This window comes from Sander vitreus, chromosome 1, assembly GCF_031162955.1.
Source record: "Sander vitreus isolate 19-12246 chromosome 1, sanVit1, whole genome shotgun sequence".
Taxonomy (NCBI): Eukaryota; Metazoa; Chordata; class Actinopteri; order Perciformes; family Percidae; genus Sander; species Sander vitreus.
Genome location: NC_135855.1, coordinates 25079462 through 25088886, shown reverse-complemented (window position 1 = coordinate 25088886; position 9425 = coordinate 25079462).

Here is a 9425-nt window from a genome sequence, read left to right as displayed (position 1 = left end):
GTCAGTGTTTATTGGTGCTACGGCGGCTCAGAAAAGTCAGTTTTAACGTTTTAACTAATCGCGAAGCCGAACGCGTCAAGGCCTAACTGTCAGGGATACATTAGTAAAAGCAATACGTTTAACAAAGCACTATATTACAGCACAGTTTTGAATTACCTGTTCTCACACCAGTAGCCGTTATCCTGTAACGTTACGCACTCCACATTTTTTATGATTTTGTACAGCTAGTTAGCGTAGCCAGTCTTTCATATCCTGTGGGGATAGGTCTGGTAATACGAGACAGGACTCCACGAGAATCTCCCAGCTCTCTGCCAATCACGGGAATGCATGGTACATGCATGGTCAGTGTGTGCGTGCGTTTGGTGGAGCTGTAATTTCTGTTGTTACCAGGGCTGTTGAGTAAGAGTAAGGGCCCTGTTTCTGTAAGACATTACGACACGTGTAAGTTTTCTAGGCACTTTTCTTAGTGCTTTAATAAACCTGTAATGTGAGAACTTTACTCGTCTCCGACTAAGTGGAACATTGTGTGCGCGTATGGACTTCTGTGAATAAATGGACATTGGACACTGGACGTTGATTTATTTTTAGCCCAGAACTGCGTTCAAAACAAGTTAGATAGGTCTATTAGTTTTGTTGAAAGTCAAAGATATGACTGCATTATTTTGTGGTGTATTTGGCCTTCTGCATGACTCTTGTGGGAATGAGCTGTACGAGCTGCAATTTGTTTCGTGCGTGTGAAAAAAAGTCACACAAAATGGGATTTTAAGGAGTAAAATAATATAGAAGCTAAAAAGAAGAAACACATACAATTGAGGGCTTCTCAATGATTGTAGGCTAACAATATTCAGACATATGCTCATAAAAATATGATGTAGGCCTATTGCTAAACACAAGCATATTTCTCAAATAAAATACATGCAGCTGTCAGAATGAGTAGTTGCATTGTGATCTTTACTTGTAGCATGTGTTACTCTACTTTTCTACTCTATTCTTCTAGATCTAGCTGACATCATGTAGTAAAGTGAAGATGGATGCTTAGACTGCTGATGAACAGAGAATTTGTGGATTGTACTGACAGATGAGGGCAAACAGGACTGGGCTCTGAGGAGCACCAGTGGAGAGAATACAGTATCCATACATGTTGGTATTCCTGTGTGGTCTGAAAATGTAATAAAGTAGTGGTTGCCATAGGTGTTCTGGTCAAAGGCTTTTTAGATCTGGATCCCCAGCTATTGCAAGTGTTTTGTCATACAGATATTTGGAGGGGCTATTGCTCTAACCTGGAGCCTTGTGGTAGGGCCTCATGTTAAAGGACAATTCTGGCGCAAAACGAACCGATGTTCGGGGCACAGGGAAAGTAAAAACAAATCGCTATTTTGTACCACTAAAAAGGCTCAAAATATCACCAAACTTCAACGGTAGCATAATGAGGGTCCCTAAATGTAAACTGAGGCATTGAGAACTTTGTAAGTGTACAGACAGTTTATTGAACGAAGAGCTGCGGGAGCTCCATGAAAGGGCTACGAGAGAGAGAGAGCTACCGGTAGTCAATCCCGCAACACAGCCTCGTAGGCTACTTCGGGAAACTGGTGGTGTACCTGTGGACATTGTGAAGCTATGGCCACCGAACAAGAGTTTCTGTGTTGCACAGAGTGGGACCTGTTGCGTCGCAACACCCAAGAGACGCAGTGTTTTGTACAGTCTGAAGATTTCCCCTCTCTGATAAACAGGGCTGTACTTGAAACTTTTTTCCATGTCCAGAAAATAAAATGGAGACGGCGACCCCAGACCGGAGGGACCAGATGGACAGTTATCCACCGAGTAAGTACACTAGACAAGTTATATTTTACATCGGTACGATTATTTCAGATATATTAAGCAAATTGCTTTTGATTTTAGTTTGCATCGCCAGCTGTAAGTCATGACTGGTTTTCATGACGGCGACCACATATAAACATGAACGTGAATGTCTTTATAATCTATCTTTTCAATAAACTACTTGTACACTTACAAAGTTCTCAATGCTTCGGTTAACATTTAGGGACCCTCATTAGGCTACCCTTGAAGTTTGGTGATATTTTGAGCCTTTTTAGTTGTACAAAATAGCAATTTGTTTTGACTTTCCCTGTGCCCCGAATACTAGCATTGTGAGCTAATCAGCGGTCCGCGCTAGCTTCTTTCAAACTACAAACACATTCAATTAGCATGAAAAAATGTCCCAGAGAACGATTGAGTGGGTACACATCTGTTATTAACCCCTAGGTTCATTTTGCGCCGGAATTGTCCTTTAAATAGAATGATTAGAATCAGAATTTTGTAACTTCAACAGTATGCTGTATTTTATGCTACTAAAAACGCAACAGAACACTAGTGCAACCAGTTTGTGACCTTACTTCCTGGTTTGCTCCCGTCATAACTACTATGGCCACTAGAGGGTAGCGCCACTATAAACGTAAATATAGGTTGTAATTGCACAAACGATTTTGGAAATTTTATTGGGGAATGACAGTCTCTTTAATATTAATTATCTCTCTTTCTGTGTTAAAGGTTACATGACACAAACTGTACATGTAACAGTCTGCACACTAAAACAATTTTAAAGTGATAACAATTAATTACTTTTTAAAAATAGAAATTCTGAAACTCATTGAAATTGATGTTGAAAATTCGTAAGTTCAAATCGATGTTCAAAATTTCAAATCAGTGTTGGAAATTCACAAGTTGAAATTGATGGAAAATTCGCAAATTTTAAATTGATGTTGGAAATGTTATGGTTTTGGTGTTTTATTTTGGTAGTCTGTTTCTGTTCTGTATTTTGGTTCGCTTCCTGTTTCATTTTGATAGTCTGGTTTTCTGTCTTGTCTTGTCTGGTTTTACTTCCTGTCTTGTGTTTTCCCGCCTTTTTTGATTGTTCTGCCCAGTCCTAATGTGTTTCACCTGTTTCCCAGCCCTTGTGTCACCTGTCTTGTGTTACCTTGTTACCCTGTGTACTTAGTCTTTGTGTTTTCCCTTGTCAGATCATTGTTTGTAGCATGTCCCTGCCTGTTTTCTGTGTATTTTCCTCATTTTTTTGACCTGCCGTTTTTGTGGACACCTTCTGTTTTTTCATGGATTTTTGTTAAAATAAAGACTCTGTGGTTGAGTCATTTTGTTCCACGCCTGGATGAAATCAAGAAAAAACTAGAGTGTTTTCTTCAAACTTGTTCCAATGACTCACCCACCTGCCTGCTACTTCTTGGTCTGCTAATACCGTGGCTACTGGATTTATGTCAGTCACCCAGCCAGCTCCCTTGCCTATTATTCCTAGTGCTGTTGTTTCTCCACCTGGAGGAGAGCCAGTGTCTTATCTGACTTTGTTCCAGTATTTAGCTAAGTGTGCTAAACGGACTGAGGATGACAAAGCCGCCAGCTTTCAAGCTGGTAATCAGAGGCCCAGTACTGCTGCTAGCAACTCCCCTTATGCAACCTGGTCGGCGTACACCTCCGACCACCAGCAGTCCTTGGAGGGTACCCGTCTGACCATCTTTTTTGAGACCTGTGGAGGCCGAAGACGGGGAAAGGGACGTCATGGCTCCCGTCACCATGCCCCGCTCTTCACCCCAGAGTCCGAGCTGCCCAGTGCCCCCAGCGCTGCCCAGTGCCCCCAGCGCTGCCCAGTGCCCCAGCACTGCCCAGTGTCCCCAAGCTTTCTAGTGTCCCCGAGCTTTCTAGTATCCCTGAGTCTTCTTGTGCCCCAGAATCCCGGCTGCGTAGCAGCCTCTCTGATCCCCGGCTGACTAGCAGCCGCCCTGAACTCCGGCTGGCTAGCAGCCTCTCCGAACCCCAGCTAGCTAGCAGCCTCTCCGAACCCCAGCAGACTAGCAGTTGCTCTGAACCTCAGCTGGCTAGCAGCCTCCCTGGACCCCGGCTGACGTCCAGCCGCCCTGAACCTCCGCTGACATGCAGCCGCTCTCCCAGAGTCTACGTCGGCCGCTCTCCCAGAGTGTTCGCTTACGGGCAAACCAGTGACTATGCTGGTCTCCGGCGCCCCAGAGACCACCTCAGAGACCGCCCCTGAGACTTTGCCGGTCCCCGCCGGCCTTGAGACTGTCACAGTGACTTTGCCCTTGTCCTGTCCCCCAGAGACCTTGCCTTTATTGTCGGTCAGACCCACTCCTGCCCCTCGTACCATGTCGGCACCCCTGTCGACCTCTGTTCCCATTGCCTGTTTGGCAGACTCCAGCCCAGCTGACCTGCCGCCTGGCCCCAGCCCAGCTGCGCCTTTGCCTGCCCGGCCCTAAGAGGGTTTTAGCCTTCGCCGGCCTGCCAGGTCTCCTGAGGGATTCAGCATGGGCCGTCCTGTCTGGCCTCCAGAAGGGTTTCGCCTTCGCCGGCGCCCTTCAGAGGGGGATTCGCCTTCGCCACCGGCCTTCAGAAGGGATTTGCCTTCTCGGGCGGCCTCCAGAGGGATTTCGCCTTCACAGACAGCCTCCAGAGGGATATCGTCTTTGCCACCGGTCTCTAGAAGGATTCTGCCTTCGGACGTCCTTCAGAGGGGTTTCGCCTTCGCAGATGGCCTCTAGAGGGGCCTTCACCGTCCTACTCGGCCTCCAGAGGGGCGCTACCTTCACCAACCAGTTCAGCTGCCTGGGAGGTTTCGTCTTCATCAACGGCCGCCTCAGAGTCCGACGTCCTGTTCGGCTGCCTGAGAGGCTTCGCCGACCAGTTCGACCGCCTGATCGGCTTCGCCTTTGCCGTCCTGTTCGACCTCCTGAGAGTCCTCAGTGGCCTGCTCGGCCGCTCAAGAGATTCCACCTTTGCTGCTGTTCACAGCCCTGGACCCCTGGCTTAGCTGGCCGCGGCACCTTGGTGCCCAGGTCCCTCTGTCCCCAGGTCCCTAGGCCCCCCTGTCCTCAGTTCCCTTGCCCCATTGACTCTTGTTCCTCCCTTCGCCCTCCGGGGTTGCTTTTCTTTTTGTTGTTACTCCTCTGGTCCCCCCCCACCACCCTCCCTGTATTGTACTTTCGCCTTGGTGGCTTTTGGACATCTGGGATCTGTCCCTGGGGGGGGGGAGAATACGTTTTGGTGTTTTCTTATTTTGGTAGTCTGTTTCTGTTCTGTATTTTGCTTAGTTTCCTGTTTTCTGTCTTGTCAGGTTTTACTTCCTGTCTTGTGTTTTCCCGCCTTTTGATTGTTCTGCCCAGCCCTAATGTTTCACCTGTTTCCCAGCCCTTGCGTCACCTGTCTTGTGTTACCTCATTACCCTGTGTATTTAGTCTTTGTGTTTTCCCTTGTCCTTTTGTCAGATCATTTGTAGCATGTCCCTGCGTCGGTGTGCTGTTTCCCTGCCTGTTCTCTGGATCTTCTCGGTTCCTGTTCATCTTGTTTCCTCGTTTTTTTTTTTTGTTTGTTTTTTTTTTTTTTTTCATGGATTTTTGTTAAAATAAAGACTCAAGCTCAGTACTTCACCTGTCATCTTTGCAATTGGGTTCAACCTTCTCCACCACCCTTAACAGGAAATTTGCAATTTGAAATTGATGTTGAAATCATGTACGAAACCACATCCATCACAGCCACTCCTGTGGCTCACCTTAGGCGCGTTTCGAACTCCCATCTACTGAGTGTCAGTCAATGTCATTCCCCGCTGGACCATCTCTGGGGCTGAGAAAGAAGAAACCTTACCTTCATCAACCTGCAAAGAAACAAAGTTTGTCTTTTCTTTCTGTTGCCCCTTAAACCTCTTAAACATGCAGATAATCCATTAAAAACATCTTAAATGTGCTGCTAATCCTTCAAAAAAATTAACACTTTCCAAGACTTGACTGATAAGCAATCAAAACCTTTAATATAGTGTAATACATGTATCTAGTCATTGACTAACCTGAAACCTGCGTCACAGATGTCAATCGACTCTGAAGTTAACCTTAATTAAAATAATGTGATAAATTGTTAGTGCTTGATAGCTCAGTTGGAAGAGAAACTGTTCCACAGTCTTGAGGTCAAATCTTAGCCATTTTTTTTTCTGTTTCACAAAGGATTCTCTAATTGTGAAAAGCCTTTGCCTGAACTCATTTAAATGCATCCGAGGAGGTCCCAACATTCTGTCTTTTAGGACGAGGAGTAAAAACGTTTTATCAACTCACCAAACAGTGACTCATAACTCAGCTAAAATGTCTCAGCGGAGTTTGAACTTGCAGATGGAGGCCACAGTGATGTTTTCAACCTGGTCTCATGGGATATACGTACCTCTGCCCACATTTTCGCAACGCCACAAATACGGACTGCCAGGTAGCCTATAGTCTCACTTTACCAGACCTTCCTCCACCGCTGCAGAGGAGGGTCTGGCTAGTCCACACAGCCTTTCAGGATGGGATAAAAACGTGCTCTTGTTTATTGGCATTTCTTTAAACCAGTCACAATCATCATGGTCGGTGCTAAGCTCCGCACGGAGCAGCTGTAAAATAGCCTCGGCAAGGAACTTGTTTTGGTGGAATGTGTACGTTCAAAAGTTGTTTAAGTCGTGCGAGAGAAAACTCAGATTGGATTAGGTAGTGGTCTCGATTTACCCTGCAAAGATCTGAGGAGCAGTTAACCATAGTCCTCATAAATCCACCAGAGTTAAACATTCCAACACAAAGAAAGCGTAAGGAAACGGACATTGGCGAAAAGACATGCATCCGGCGGAATTTCCTGAGGCACTGGAGCAGTCCCGGAAGTGGAACGTCGAGGATGTAGACTAGGTAGCCTATATTCTGCCAGAGTTTTGAGAAACAAATGTCAACTGGAGGTGCTAAAGAGAAGAACTGTAATGTGGCTGAAATGGAATTATTTTACATTATTTATTATAAAATCATTATTTAAAAAAAATAAATGTTTAAACTTTTTTTTTCGTGTCGCTCAGCACAAATTCCAAACTAATGTATTTTAATTACGAGAAGCCTATATTTCATGCCTGTACCACATATTGTTTCTGTCAGAAAATGTACTCAACTTTACTAATGATGGACTGCCACAACATCAAAAAAAGCTAATTCAAAAATAAAGACATTTATTTTCCAGAGGGTTAACTGAGCCAATAAGGGTAACATTAGCCTGTACCTGTGCACGTCCCTGTTCTACAGGCTTTTCATAAGCAACCTTAAAAATTCTGAAAGATCTGAACATTTGGATTTGGGTTTCAGATGAAGATGTGATGTCCATCTTCAGGTGGACCTCCGCTACCAGTATATGCATTTTAATTTATTGCATTTAAAAACAAAAACAAAAAAAAAAAAATTTACCAGATGTGTTCAGTACACTTCCATTGTTCAGGTGTCAGTTAGACAAACAAACTGAAGGAGAAAGGATGAACACAGTGGTTGAACAGCAGAATGGTGCCTCTGTTGAAACACTGTTATCCCAGTACTGGTTTTGTTTGCTGAGTTTTTACTAGATTTAATATATTTTCTGTTCCTATTTCTGTAGCTTCTGTCGTCTTTCTCTTCTTACAGTAAATCTTACTGTGAGTTCAACTGGAGCACAACCTTCAGGCCTATATTATGTATTGTGTGCTGCTGTTCAGCAGTAATTGAACTGCAGAGAATTATTATAAAAAATATAATGTCCACCCACTTTGACCTTCATCTTCTGCAGGTAGTTATCAATATTTACATCAGTATGTATGTGTATAATCTGGATACTGCATTTCCATGAAAAAAAAACATTTCTTCACAGTGTACTTTACCTCCCTGAAATGACCACATTAAACCTCTGCAGTCTGAATGTGAGCCCTTGTGGTGCTTGAGTCATGTTTCCCGCAGTCATACTGGTAAGGACTTTGCAGTGAAATTCCAGTGGATATAGTTGTGGTGGTTTTGAAGTAGTTGCAGATGGTCTGAAGTATTCCAGTGAAGCCAGAAGTCTTGGAGAACAAGAACTGTTTGACATTCTTCTACTGGTATTCAGAAAATGAGAAGAGTCCTCCTCTGCTGGTGAGCAGTCTTCTATACAAGGAGCTATCAGACATGAGGGGGGAAAAACATTATACTTGTGAACTTATAAGGATCTTTGTCACTTAAATACATAACTGTCACAACTTTATTTAACTGGATACAAATTGAATTAAAGTAAAGTGAATTAAACAAAGTTACACCATACAATCCAGCACTTAGTAAACATGAGAATAGTACTTGTATTTGAAAAAATCAAACTGTGGTATGCAGTATTAAAAAGGAGAAATATTTTTAAAAATTCCAGTAACTAAATAACATAAACAGTAGGTACATAACAGGAAAAGTCATCTGTGGAAAAAGGCCTATAGTAGAGGTCCACAATTAAATCCTCAAATGTAAAGGACAGTGTTTGAAGGAGACTGATTCTGTTCAGTTACAGTGTAATGTTTATGAATATAAATATTCTGGAACATTTATGAAGAAAACACTGAACACACAGCACAGCAACAACAGTCTATAGCCATGCTAGCAGCTCTGAGTGTGAGGCTTTGTGCTTTGAGCTAAAATGCTAAAGCCAGCATGCTAACATGCTCACAACGACAATGCTAAGGAAAGAAAGCATACCAATATTATTCTATCGAAGGAAAATTTACTTTTTTGACCCTTTTGTTATTTTACACATTACACACACAGGCCCTAAATACACACACATGCACAAACACCTATACCAACACACTGTCATAAACAGCCTGCCTATCCCCAAGCATTAATGGAGATGTGTCAGAGCGAGGGGGCTGCCCATGGACAGGTGGCCTGAGCAAATGGGGGTTCAGTGCCTAGCTTAAGGGCAAGAGGCCCAAGAGGAAAACTGGCACCTCTCCACACTCCGGATTTAAACCAAAGTAGAAAGAAGTTTTGATTGTTCTTTCGTTGCATCTTGTGGCAGACTCTAGTCACAGAAGTAGACGACGGGTGTGACCATGATGATGATGGTTTCTGGTGGTTTTCAGGCATGACACCAGTATCACATATGAACAAGACAAATCACATATATCTGAAGAAGTCAGATCCTGCCACTAGAGGGTGACCTCTACCAACAGATTCCCTTCAGCAGAATGAAGCACCATTTCCTGCTTTCCTGAAGGCATGGAATTCAGATTCCCATCCTGTATCACAGACAAGTAATTCCTTGATGGTTATATCTATTATTTGTCATGTTCTTAAACTGTGTTTGATTGCCACATATCTCTTTTAATCACCTGCCTTGCTGTCATCCAGGCACCATGCCTGCCTGAGCTGTGCCTATTTGAATGACCCATAAGGTTTAATAACTTACCTTCAAGTGTTTCCACAAATTGTAATGCTACAGTCCAGCAAATACACACAGGGGTACTCATTCACATACAGGCACACACACACACAATGTCCTCCTTCCAGTGGTCCATAGACCTCCCCTCTTTCATTCAGTCTGGGCAGGCTGCCAGCTCAGCCCTCCCTTCCTTTCTGCTCTCTCTC